This window comes from Talpa occidentalis, unplaced genomic scaffold (genome assembly GCF_014898055.3).
Source record: "Talpa occidentalis isolate TD23 unplaced genomic scaffold, MPIMG_talOcc4v2.1 talOcc4.15, whole genome shotgun sequence".
Lineage (NCBI taxonomy): Eukaryota > Metazoa > Chordata > Mammalia > Eulipotyphla > Talpidae > Talpa > Talpa occidentalis.
In genome coordinates, this window is record NW_023601543.1 from 11,104,947 (window position 1) to 11,118,160 (window position 13,214).

The window sequence follows — 13,214 nt, forward strand, 5'->3', positions numbered from 1 at the left end:
GGAGTTGATTTGGGTGTAGCTCTTGAGAGAAGGATGAGATTTTGTTATTAATGGCTCCTCCCTTGTCTCCATACCTTTAATGGGTAATCCACTTTTTTCCTGCTGAATGAATGCTACTCTATCCATATATTACATTGCTATAAGCATTTGAAGCTATGGAGACCTACTATTATATTCCTTTGATTGTGTTAGCTTGCCCTGGAGGTATGGTCAAATGCTTTACTTGCTAGAGTACTGTAGCATATTTCAATATTTGGGAGCATGGTTTTCCTATCAAAACTATTTAAGTTTTTGGAATTTACTGATCATTTTTGCATTTTGATTTTTCTATATTAATTTAAAAATGCTGTGCACAGTTCCCTCAACCACAAACACCCATCAAGATTTTTTAATTGGGTTGACTTAATTTTTAGATTTAATTTATGGAGAACTGATGTAATGATAATAGTCCACATGATATTTTCACTATAAGATCAAGTCTGTAGAATGGGTAACTATCCTGTAGAATGGATTAGTATGTAAAGTGGGGGAATCTGTTGTGTTGATTCTCCCTATCCATGAGCATGGGATATCTCTTGACCCCCTTCTGTCATGATTTAAATACTTTAATAGTGTCATTTGTAATTTTCATTGTATTAATCCTTTACCACCTTGACTAGATTAATTCCTGGGTACTTAGTTCTTTTCGAAGGATTAAATATAATTATTTTCTTAATTTCCTTTTTCTTCTCATTCATTGTTTATATATAAAAACACAACAGATTTTGGTATGTTGATTTGGTAGCTTGACACTTTGCTGTGTTCCTGTTTTGTTTTTAATAGGCTCTTGGTGGAGTCTTTAGGGGTTTCTATATATACTGTCATATCATCTGCAAATGATAGTTTTTCTTCTTTTTTCCAATCTGGATTCCTTTTCTTTCCTGTTCTTGTCTGATTGCTCTAGCTAAAACTTCTAATACTAAATTAAACAGAAATTGTGACAGGGGCATCCTTGTCTTGTTCTTGATCTTAAAGGCAATTTTTTCAGTTTTTCAACACTAAGTACTATATTGCCTATAGATTTGTGATAAGTGGACTTTATGTTGATGTAGGTTCCTTCTATTGCAGTCTTTAGAGTTTTTATCGTAAGTGGGTGCTGAATCTTATCAAAGCTTTCTTTGCATCTATAGATAATATCGTGATTTTTATCTTATTAATAGGGTTTTTGCATTGATTAATTTACATATATCAAATCATCCTTGCTTCCCTGGGATAAATCTAACTTGATCATGATGTATAATCCTTCTAACATTGTTGAATTCAAATAATCAGTATTTTTTAAAAGATTTATTTATTTATGCATACAAGAATTGGGGTACAGGCCAGAGATGCGGGGAGGTGAGAGGATTCACCAGAGACAGGGTGGGAAACAGAACAGGCAGATCTACTGAAATACACTGTTAAAGGGAAGAGTGGGTGAGACAGGAGAGGTCTGCTTCGCCATGTGGGTTGCTCCCTGGCCGGCCAAGAATCGAACTCGTGCTGCAGAAGCTGCGGATTGCTTCATAGTGTGGTGCTTAACCCCTTGCGCCACCAGGGAGGCCCCAATTAATTAGTATTTTGATGATTTTTGCATCAATATTCATCAGGAATATTGGTCTGTAATTTTCTTGTGCTTCCTATCTGGTTTTGGTATTAGATAAAGATGGCATAGTAAAATGTATTAGAGAGAATTTCCTCTTCTTGAATTTTAGAAATAGCTTGAGCAAGATGGGCATAAATTCTACTTTAAAGCCATTTAGCCCTGGTTTTGTTTTGGGGGAAGAATTTTTATTGCTGTTTCAATTTCCATGGTTGGGATCAGTTTATTCAACTTTTCTTTTTTTTTTTCCTGGTTTAGTCTTTTCTCCTTTTGGAACCTCCATGATGTAGATGTTGGTTTATTCCAAATAGCTCTCACACTTTGTCAATTTTTTCAATTCCTCTTTCTCTTTGTTCTTTTTGTGTATTCTCTACCATTATGCTTTCAAGCTCACTAATTCTCTGATTACTTATGTTTGTCTTTTTTTTTGTCTCAAGGGCAGCAATTTTTTTTAATACTCATCACAATTTTTATTTTTTATTTTTTAATTTTTTTAATATTTTATTTTATATATTCTTTACATCATTTTTCATTTTTGCACAATGTATGCATTTTCATCTTGGTTAGCTGGAAGGGATCATGCTCAGTGAAATAATCCAGAAAGAAAAAGAAAAATACCAGATGGTCTCACTCATAGCAGGAATTTAGAAAACCTAAATAAGGGACCAGGACAAAGACAAATTATAATAAAGTAAAAATAAAAATCAGCAAGCAACTATAAACCAAGGGCAGCAATTTTTAATTGGGTTTTAATATTTTTTTTAGATCCATTCCTTCTGGTTGTGACAGTCGTATATTCTTAATTTTTGTTGTGTTCCTGTTTTACATCATCCATTGTTTTTCTTTTCTTTTTTTTTTTTTTTTTTGTGGGACCCTCGCCGGCGGCCAGGGAGCGAACCGGAGCTACAGAGGCTGCGGGCAGCCTCGCAGCCCAGCTCTCAACTGCTGCGCCACCAGGGGAGGCCCTGTTTTTCTTTTTTTTAAAAAGAGAGATTTCTTAGCTCTTTTTTTAAAGATTTATTTATTTATGCATAGAAGAACTGGGTTGTTGACAGAGGTGCAGGGTGGAGGGGAGAGGATTCACCAGAGACAGAGTGGGGAGCAGAACAGGTGGATCTACTGAAATACACTGCTCAAGGGAGCAGCAGGTGAGACAGGAGAGGTCTGCTGCAACATATGTGGGTTAGCTCCCTGGTTGCAGGTCGAATTCAGGCTGAGGTGGTGATAGAGCTGAGTGTAACCCCTATGCCCTCTATTGTTTTTTGTAAATCAGCAAGCATTGTTAGAACTGTTACCATAAACTCCACATCAGGTATATTCCACAGTTCTGCTGGGTTGAGACTTCTCAGGGTTTTTTCCTCTAGCATTTGTGCTATGTTCTTCTGTATCTCCATTTTCAGTTTTTGTGGGTGATAACATAGGGTTTCCCTTTCTTAATGTAAATCTAGGGTGTTTTTTTTTTTTTTAACCACCATCTTTTGGTATCTGTTATTTCAAAGACTGCTGCCCTTGTGCCTGCTCAAATGACTGGGGCACTGGTGCTGGTAAAGGGTAATAGGAAAAAACCAGAGCAGTAAGGCATCAAAAGGTCACCTCCAGTGAAGCATCAAGGTTCAAACTTCCTATGTGCTGTGGGTACCCAAGTAGTGTGGTGGGCATCCATAGTGAGCCTCTCCCTTAAGCGAATTCCTCAGCCACATGTCTCTTGGGAGCTTCTAGCTCAGGAGGGTCATGTTCTGACCCCAGGTGCCCTGGCCCTGATCTGGAATCTCATGGTTTTCTTGCTTGTTACTCTAACTTAAAATGCTTTCTCTTCCTTGCTGTCTCCCTAGCTCTGTCTTCAACCCTACTCCCAGATGGGAGGTAAAAATCTCTTTCCACAGCCTGGGTCAAATCCCACTTTCTCCAAGAAACTGTGATATATTCTCTCAGTCTGAAATTTTCTCCGGACTTGGAAGTTGCAGAATCCAAGTTTTGCTACAAGAACTGGGGTACAGGCTAGAGGTGTGGGATGTGAGAGGATTCACTAGAGACAGAGTGGGGAGCAGAGCAGGTGGATCTACTGAAATACACTGCTGAGGGGAGCAGCAGCAAGACAGGAGAGGTCTGCTGGGCCATGTGGGTAACTCCCTGGCCGGGGATCGAACTCATGCTGCCGTGGCTGCTGTGTGGATAGCTTCATAGTGCTGAGACTTAACCCCTTGCACCACCAGGGGGGCCCCTGCATTTGTTTTTACCACTTGTAACAACTTGCTTTGTATTATTGTTTTCCTTTCCCCCCCTTTATGAATTCTGGGAGGGCAAGAACAGTATATCTTTCATTTTCTAAACTAATACTGTCAGTGCATTAAACACATAATGTTTTTAGACACACTTTAAAAATATGATAATACAACACAGAGTGAACCCTGTGTTAAAATATTGACTTTAAATATTGGCTCATCAATTGAATATATGTATCAGTTGAACAAATGCAAGATGTTAGTGACAGGAGAATCTGTGAATGAAGGAGAGGAATATATGGGAACCTTGTGCTCAGTTTACTTACACTACTCTAAAAAATAGAGTGAAAACTATATGAAACCCAGGCATTATTTTATCATCTCATGTCTATGATATGTTAGTCAGGTGAAATATATTCACCAACTGTTTATTATAGTTGTTTAAACCATTTTTTGAATAACAATGATTGAAGCATGTTTCTGACTTCTAAGCTTTGTTATGTTTGAAGTAACTGTTTCCTTTTTATTTTATTCCTGGTTAACATTCTTTTAATGGAGGTATACTTGACATGTAACATTATATTAGTTTTCGGTATACAACATTATGATCAGATGTTTGTATATATTACAAAATGATCGCCCATTATGTCTAGGTAGCACCATCACCATACATAGTTTTTTTTTCTTGTACCGAGCACTTTTAGGAGCTACTCTCTTTTCGAATGTACAATATGTTATTGTTAACTATAGTCACACCACTACAATTTCATCCCTATATTTGTTTCATTACTGAAAGTTCGTGCCTTTTGATCGTGAAGTAACAGCTTCTTTGTCTCACAGGTGGATGTTCTCTATGATAATTGCCCACATGATGGACTTTCAGACTGCTGTGCTAGAGTTTCACTTGGCTGTCCTCCAGGGGAAGATGCTAGCTACATTACTCATGCAACTTATTTTTCACTAAATGTTGTTTGTAAAGGTACAATTCACATTTGTAAATCAAATTTTACCTACTTTTTAATTTTATAGATTGGATTTGGAGATGTTACAAGGTAAAATTTGGAGCAAGCTTATTTGGTGAGAGGATTTTAGTATTAGCTCTACTCCACCAGTATTGTTGGCTCCAGTTTGAGGCCCTTTTATACTTGATGTGGACCTCTGGAGTTGGAAATAATATACAGCAAGGAACGGGATATGTAATATTTTTTAAAACTCACATTATTACTTGCTGCATTTTCATTTATTGAATGTGGTTACTAGTTTTTGTGTGTAATTTTTCATATAGGCATTGAATTTTTAACCCAGCTGAAAAATATTACAAATATGCATAGATAATTTTAAAAATGCTTTAATATAAGGTTTGGAGACAGCCTTGTACCTTTCTAAGTGTGCGCATATATGTCCATTGCTGAATTTTTTTTTGTAATTACCTGCTATGACATTTTGGTTTTTAATGCATAAAGTAATAATTTGTTGATTTGTTTATGCTTTTGAGTTTAATTCAGCTCAAGATAGGTGCTAGATCTTTGCAACCAAATAAATAAGACTTCGAAACTCCGCCTGCAAAGATTTCAGGATAATTGGGAGAGCACACTCAGTATAATGAACACCCTAAACGTGATGAAAACAACATCATTGAGCAGAGGAGCAAGAATGATCCACTGGTGGTGGGGGGATTGTGGGAGGCTTCCTGGATGAAATGCTCTTCAAGCTAGACTCAATAACCCCACAACTCCCTGCCAGGCTTGATTTCAAAAGATGCCTAAGCATATCTGCCTAAGCAGCTTAATTTCATATCTGCCTCAGCAGCTGCCATTTAGCTTTAATGCAAAATAGGAAGTTAGTTCAGCCATACCAAGCAGCTTTCCATTGTACTTTTCCTGGATGTAAAAGCCAGGACTTGACCTTAGTTATTAACCCTGGAAATCCCCAAGCTTCTTGTTTGCACAATGCTCAGGGCAGAGTTTCCATTTTTAAGATGTGTAAAGACCGAGGAGCAAAATAATATGCATGAGAAGAATATGAATCTGAATTTGGTTAGGGTTGCAGTATGTACATTTTGGAGTTATCAGCCCGTAGATATTATATAAAGCCACCAAAAAATGTGGATAGAAAAGAGAGGGGGGTAGAGGGGACTGAAGGGGAGGAGAGTGAGGTCTTGGGTCATTCTAAAATTTAGTTGTAATGGAAACTAGGAGGAACAAGGAAAGGACGATGATGAAACTAGGAAATCCTGGTTCATAGAGTACAGCAATGTTTAACATTAGTAGATATTGCCAGGTTTCTGAATATACCACTTTTCACTGCCAGTAGAGTGAGAATTCCATTTACTTGAAATCTTCCATAGTACCTTTGTATCCTGTGAAACCCTATAAATATTTGTTTATAATGGTAAAGTATATCAAGTTCATTTTCTATCCAGAACACTGAGAAAATTGTTTCTCTCTATAGCAATTTGTTCAGTTGCTACTGCTACCACTAATAACAATCAACACTTATTTGGTGCTGATTATTATAGATGAAGAAATCTAGGAACAGAAAAGTAAGTAACTTGACCAAACTGAGGGAGTTCAAGGTTTGAACCCAGGCAGTCAGCTTCATGTATGCTATTACTTTTGTACTTTCCTGCCTCTCCAGAAGAGTTGTGGCGATAACTAGTGGTTTGATAAATCCAGTGCAGCTCGCAAAAAGATTGCCTTGTGATACACAGTAGATGTTTTCCCCAATGAACTTTATTAAATCAGGAGAGAGACTCCACACCTAAAGGATTATATACTACCTCTTTGACAGGAAGACTTAAAGGCTGCTTGTTTTACAATGTTCAAAATGTACCATTGATGTAATAGAAACTATTTTAAGGTAGGACAACATCTAAGTCATTTGTGAAATTTAACATTACAAAAAGTAAGAGATAATTCCAACTTGATTTCTCCCCATGGCTGTTTTAGGTTTTGAGCCTTATGAGGGTGATCGAGTAGAAGTTGCATTTTCCATGCAGCCAGACACATGGACTAGAAAGGCCCTTTTGGTGAAACCTCTGAGACATAAGCATGTATATGAGGTAATTCATTTATGTGTAAGTCTTATTTGTTCCTGTTTATCCTTCCTTTAGTGGTATTTTTGCTCCTCAGCATTCTGTTGGGTATGTTGGGAAGCCTAAAAGGAAATATTCTTTGCCACAGAAGAGTCTGTTTTCTTACACTCTCTAATTAAGATCTAAATTATGCGGTTTATTTTGAAAAATTAGCGGGAAATTCGGGTTGCACAAAGGTGCAGATGAAACTTGGTGACAGAGGAAGTAGAGGGAAATGATTCCTTTCTCATTCCTTTTCACTCTCTCAGCCATAACTATAGAGGTTAATAAATACTGTAAATTGTATTTTTTTTGTGGGACCCTCACTGGTGGCCGGGGATCGAACTGGCGCTGCAGAGGCTGCGGGCAGCCTCGCAACCCAGCGCTCAACCGCTGCACCACCAGGGGAGGCCTTGTGAATTGTATTTAAAGCAGTCTCTATTTCTAGACCTGGGCCCCATCCTTAGCAATTCTGACATTTTATTTTACAAAGTGGCCCTGGTATTCCCATGTGCAGCCAGGTGGGAAAATCACTGATTTGCAGTAACCTATCATTTAGAGCCCAAGTAAGAAGGAGCAGACCCTGTTTGAGTGTACTATGCTTTTGCATAAATCTTTCCATTTTTGTCATTACAGGTCTACATTACTAGTGTGCACGGAAGAAATGGGGTTATAGATGATAGTATCTTTTTCACCTTGGATTCTCTGAAACTTCCTGATGGCTACATACCTCAGGTATCCGACCTCGTGGATGCGGTCGTGCTGGAAAGCATTCAGTCCTGCTATCTTTGGAGAGCAATTTCTGTGACTCCAGTGAAAAGGCAGTAATAAGAAAAGAATGTTTATTCACAGTTTCTCTTTTTTTTTTTCTCTTGGCAGTTAAGGGCCTTGATTTAAATGTATTTTGAAAATAAGTGGCTAGTTAAACTTCAATATTTAATTCAGGTATAACCTTTAAAGTACAGTTAATTCAAATACAGTCTAAATGGAATATATCTTCTGAAAAGTGCTCAGCATTTAAAATTCTTGATTAAAGGCATTTTCATTTTAATCCTTTCTAACAATTTTATATTCATGATTTTCTATTTTTTAATGGATGCTATTTTTTAAATTAATCTACATTCTCTTTTCACCTTTAGAACACAATTTCTTTTTTTTTAAAGATCTATTTATTTATGCATACAAGAACTGGGGTACAGGCCAAATGTGTGTGGGGGGTATGTGTGAGAGGATTCACCAGAGACACAGTGGGAAACAGAACAGGCAGATTGACTGAAGTACATAGCTGAGGGGAGCAGGGGGCGAGTCAGGAGAGGTCTCCTGCCATGTGGGTTGCCCCCTGGCGGGCGATCAAGCTCATGCCTCAGTGGCTGCGGACAGCTTCAAAGGTTGTGTCCTAACCCCTTGTGCCACCAGGGAGGCCCTAGAACACAGTTTCTAATGCAAAAAACTTCTTTTTTGAACACATTGTGTATCAATTTTTGTTACTATTCTAGTTTGTGTTATAGGTCCAGTGGGACCAACATCTAGTGCTTAGTTCCCACTTTATGAGTCAGGAGTTGGAGTCGATATCCTCCAGATTTTAGGTATCACTCAGTGATTCGCTTCAGAAATAGTGACTACCTTCTATGTGCCAGGTGCTGGGGTGATAGGCTTGAACACAAAGGCCAAAATACCTGCCCTCTGGAACCTGCCTTCTCTCCATGCCCATTTGGCTTCCTGACCCTTGGAGGCAAGGGGGCAAGTGGGAGCTGGTGCAGCACCAGGTCCCTAACACAGTCATCATTCCAACCAGCAGGTGTATCAACTCAGAGGCTTCTGGCCATTATTTCAAATGCAGGGTCCTTGGTCATCTCGCAACCCAGCGAGATGTGTGTGTAGCCTCACTGCTCAGAATTGTAATGTCCTGCTCCCTGCTTCCTTCTATAGGTGCCAACTCCCTGCGGGGCCCAGATTCAGGGTCTCACTATGTTCTCCCTAAAAGGATAATATGATGCTAGTAATTAGAAATAGGAAATGCCAGGATGGAAAGGAAATAAGACAATCATCTTGAACAGGGGTTGCAACTTTGGCCATTGGGCCAAAACTGACATGCCAATTATTTTTAAAAAATGGATTTATGCAAACATAATTTATAAAACATGCAATGCACTGCAAGTGTACAACTCAGTATTTTTAAGTATATTTGAAGTGTTATGCTGTCATCACATGATCTTAAATTTAGAACATTTTCAGTCCTAATTGAAAACAGCTCATATCAGGAATAAAAATCCTGATTAGTACATCTCAAGGGAATCAGCACCTACAGAGCTTAGCAGGGAGCAGAGCCTATATAGCTGAGCAGGGAGCCAGCAACTTTGGAGCTCAGCAGGGAGCCAGGGCTTAGAGAGGTCTTTAGTGTGCCAGTTCAAACATAGCTCAACACATATAGGAGCCAGCACCTATAGAGCTCAGCAGGGTGCTGGCACCTAGGGAGTTCAGCAGAGTGCTGGTACATAAATAGAGCTCAGCAGGGAGCTGGTATGGATAGAGCCCCGTTGGAGCAAGAAATTGTTGGGTCCAGCAGGGAGTTGGCACCTATAGAAGGAAGCAGGGAGCAGGACATTACAATTCTGAGCAGTGAGGCTACACATACAAGACCAGTTGGGAACAAATTACACAGTGCAAGGCAGGCAGCTGGCACCTAAACTGCTTAGCATAGAGCGGAAAAACATTGGGCACAGCAGGGAGCTGGAGCCCATGGGGTTCAGCTGGGAATCCATTCAAATTCCACCAAACAGGGACTGGGCAAATACTGTGTTCAACAGCAACAGCACAAATGCCACCAGGACTGCCCGTCCAGCGCCAGGGGATGCCCCCATCCGCCCGGCCGGGCAGCCAGCTCAGCGGCAGCCAGGAGGCTGCCATCAAGGGCGAGCAGGAGGCCAGCGAGGCCGATGACGGCGCACCCACGGGCGCCACTCCCTGCGAAGGGACGTCAGGCCCCAGGTCCAGCCGCCTGCAGTTGGGGGCCGCCTCCCACTCTCCACGGAGGTCGAAGAGCCCAGCTGCACGCCCGACTGCCTGTCAGGCGGACCAGGCCACGGCCCGGGGCATCACGGCCCTTGGACAAGAGCAGGAGCCAAGCCGCCTCAAGGGGCCGTTGGGCGCCGGGCCAGTCCGTCCGCCAAAGACACCTACCCAAGGCCAAAGGCCGCAGGGCCAGGACGGTTGCGGGCAGCGGGGCCGCCCCAGCCCAGAGCCAGGGCGAGCCAGGGCGAGCCTGGCGGCCTCTGGCTGCAGTTCCCCAGAAGGTCCGCGCGAGGGCGCGCCAGCCGGGCTCTTTCGCGCAGCCCGCAGGCTCGCGGCAGGTCCGCGGGCGGAGCAGGTGCAGCGACTGCTTGTTTGCAGCTCATTGGCCACAGCTGGATGAGACGCCCGCGCCCCGCGCCGTGGCCTCCCCGGGGAGACGGCGGCGTCGCCGCAGCCCCTCCCCAGCCACCTCGTCTGCAGTGCACCCACCGCGCTGCTCCTTCTTAGCCCTTGCCTGCGTGGGCGGGGGCCTTTCCACCCGCCCGGAATTCAGAGTTTGACTCCCCGAGGAACCGGCTGAAACGCTCCGTGCACGCGGAGCAGCGCTGGACCCCCGGTCCCCTCCTCTTTCTGTCCTAGGACGAGCTCTGCGCGGGAAGGGCGCTGCTTCCTGGCCTGCCCCGCTGCTTTGTTGTGCGGCCGGCCTGCTCCCGTGCCTGGCAGGCCCCCCGGGCCCCTGGGACGTCTGGTCTGGACACCAGGGCCGACAGGCTGGGGCCGTGCCCTTGGTGCTTTGCTCTCCGGAGAGACAGCGACCCTGGGCGCATCCCGCCTTCCCTCCCCCCCGGGCACATGTTCTCCCCCCGCCCTTTCCAAGGCTCTCTCCAGCCCCGGGGCCTCCGGCCTGCTCGCTCCCTCCCCACTCGTCTTGCGCCCTGTCCCGAGAGGCTTCCTGCCGGTCTCCTAGGTGCCCGGTCGCACACGCGGGCGCAGGCTTGCCGTGGGCTTCCGCTGGCGCACAGCCTGTTGAGAAAGCCGGCTGGGGGCCGCGCACGGGTTCAGGGCGCGCGGCTGTGCGCGCAGCAGGGGCTCCCCGGGAGGCTGCGCGGAGGAGCTCGCGGGGTGGGCGCGCGGGCCAAGCGCGTGGAGCTGTTTCCCGGGCCGGGCGCGCGAAAGGAGCGCCCGAGGAGCGGGGGCGCGCGGGCAGGGCGCGCGGCGGAGGCGCGCGCTAAGGCGCCACAGCCCTCGCGGAGCGTGGCAGGCGGGGTCCATCTGCGCCCGGGGAGCGCCAGTCACGTCCGCTGTGACCCCAGAGCACCTGGCGCAAGGGTGGCAGGCAAACTGGGCTCCTTTCCCGCCCCTGGGTCTACCTGCCCCGCACCCCGGGACCTTCGGGGACCGAGGGGCCTCCTGCTTGCGGCCGTGCGACTCCAGGGAAAGCAGACGGCGCCCGCAGCCCAGCCGGGTGTCCAAAAGATCGCGCCTGCTGCCTCCTGCTCTGGACAAGAGCCGCTCGCCCTCGCAGCTGTCTTGCGCCATCGCGCGCCCCAGCTGTCCCAAGAAACACACCCCGCTCCCCTCACCCCCCCCCACACCCGTTCCCCAACGTACTCTGTGGGGCCAGCAGGCAGGGCCAGGAGCTGCCCCCATGCGCCCGGCCGGGCAGCCAGCTGGAGGCCGCCATCAAGGGCGAGCAGGAGGCCAGCGAGGCCAATGACGGCGCACCCACGGGCGCCACTCCCTGCGAAGGGACGTCAGGCCCCAGGTCCAGCCGCCTGCAGTTGGGGGCCATGCCTGCCGAGGGCAGCCAGAGACAGAGCCTCCCACTCTCCACGGAGGTCTAAAGGCCCAGCTGCTCGCCCGATACTGACAGGTCGTCCAGAGCACTGTGGGCAACGGGTCCCCTCGATAAAAGCAGGATCCTATGTGCCTGCGGGACCGCTGGGCACAGGGGCAGTCCGTCTGCCCATCCGGACAGCGTTTTTTCTCCAGCCCAGGGCCTGTGGGAGCCCTGCCGGCCCCGTGTGCAGTTCTCCAGACTGTCCACACGAGGGCGCGCCAGGCCGCATCAATTGCCCCGCCGGCAGGCTCGCTGCAGGTCCGCTGGTGGACCCGGGCAAGCGACTGCTAGTTTGCAGCTCTTTGGCCACAGCCTGAAGAGATGCCCATCGCTCCGGGACGTGCCTCTCCAGGGAGACGGCCGCACCGACAGATCCCCTCCCTATCCGCTTTTTTCTTGAGTAAGCTTTGCTGTGGATTCATAACTCGGGATGCCCTGAATTAGAATATTTCTTCCCTGTGCTACACAAATCCAACAGGAGGTGGTCGTGGTCATGGTTCATGCCTGTCTGATGTCTTTCGTGCACTTCTCTGAAATTACCACAGGGTTTCTTGCTGCTTCGTGTTGATAATTTTTTTATGGGCTCCTGTAGCCAGAAACCCTTCCACCTTCCCCTTTGTATCCTTTGATTCCATGTGTAAATATGTCAGGTGTTCATGAAGAGCATCAAGTTCCGTGAATTTTGGAATTTTTCTCTTCCGGTTCAAATCTGTAACTTCAGTGTTTTGAACAGACTTTCACCTAAAATGGAATCATTATGTATGTGTGGAGTGAGGCACAAATTCCCCTATAAATGGGAACTGCGCATTAAATGGTTAGTAGTCCCACTGGATCATTTAAGCAAACCCAGAATCATAAAAAAAAAATTGGTATGATATGCCATGTGCTGAGAAGTCAAAAGATGAATGTGTGAAGATGAAATTAATTAAAATTTAAACAGATCCATGAAAAGTAGATGGGCACGAATATGATATTATTGGAAATGATTAAGAGGAAATCTCCCTAAGCATCCATGAAAATTGCTGAGCACCCTCTGTAAATGCATCCTAAATTAAATCTATAAACTCAATGTGTTCCCAATAAAATGTCCCAACTCATATTACTGTTGCTGTGGTTGGCAGAGGAGGACTTAAGCCAATGATTTTCACATCTGTGTACATTGGGTGGCTCACTTCTACGCAGAATATAGAGAAACAAAACAACAGGTCAAGAAAAAGATAAGACGTGCAAAGTAACCATAGATCTGAGACATTTAGCAAGGGAGGGAGGGGCAGGAGATTCAAAACCAGGGGAGGGAAAAGCACGAGGGAATATGGTGATGCTTCATGGGTGATATGGAGGCAGGAGATCTATGGGGAAAATAATAATGTAAGAAAATAATATAAGAATGTAAGAAAATGTAATGTAAGAAAATAAATATAAATTAACAGAAACAAACAAAAGATC

The 13,214-nt window shown here is 44.9% G+C and overlaps 1 long non-coding RNA gene across 1 annotated transcript; it reads left to right on the forward strand.

The window, feature by feature from the left end:
* Nucleotides 1-4,689: 4,689 nt before the first annotated feature.
* Nucleotides 4,690-7,948, forward strand: LOC119245873 (uncharacterized). The gene is made up of 3 exons (XR_005125421.2): nt 4,690-4,822; nt 6,792-6,904; nt 7,553-7,948. It is a non-coding gene; the product is annotated as an uncharacterized LOC119245873 (long non-coding RNA).
* The last annotated feature ends 5,266 nt before the right edge of the window (nt 7,949-13,214 follow it).